We start from the raw sequence: 637 nt of genomic DNA, 5'->3' as shown, positions 1-637 counted from the left end.
GAAGGTGAAGGAACATTCAAAGCAAATCCGGAATAAGGTTCTTCAAAAGCACCAATCAGGGGTAGGATATAAGAACATTTCCAAGGCATTGAATGTCCTCTCAGAGCACAGTAAAGTCCATTATTAAGAAATGGAGAGAATATGGCACAACTGTGAATCTGTCTAGAACAGGCCGTCCTCAAAAACGGAGTATCCGGGCGTATAGGGCACTAGTCAGGGAGGCCACCAAGAGGCCTATGGCAACTCTAAAGGAGTTACAGTGTTCCACGGCTGAGCTGGGAGACACTGTGCATATGGCAACAATAGCCCGGGTGCTTCACAAAACTGGCCTTTATGGGAGAGTGGCAAAAAGAAAGCCATTGTTGAAAAGAACTCGCATCAAATCTCGGCTAGAGTTTCCCAGAAGGCATGTGGGAGACTCTGAGACCAAGTGGAAGAAGATTCTATGGCCTGATGAGACCAGAATAGAGCTTTTTGGCCACAACGCTAAGCGCTATGTTTGGCGCAAGCCTAACACCGTACATCATCCTGAGAACACCATCCCTACCGTGAAGCATGGTGGTGGCAGCATCATGCTATGGGGATGCTTCTCTGCGTCAGGGCCTGGAAAGCTCGTGAAGATAGAGGGCAAAATGGA

This window comes from Acipenser ruthenus, unplaced genomic scaffold, assembly GCF_902713425.1.
Source record: "Acipenser ruthenus unplaced genomic scaffold, fAciRut3.2 maternal haplotype, whole genome shotgun sequence".
NCBI lineage: Eukaryota > Metazoa > Chordata > Actinopteri > Acipenseriformes > Acipenseridae > Acipenser > Acipenser ruthenus.
Note: the sequence above shows the minus strand (reverse complement) of the source record.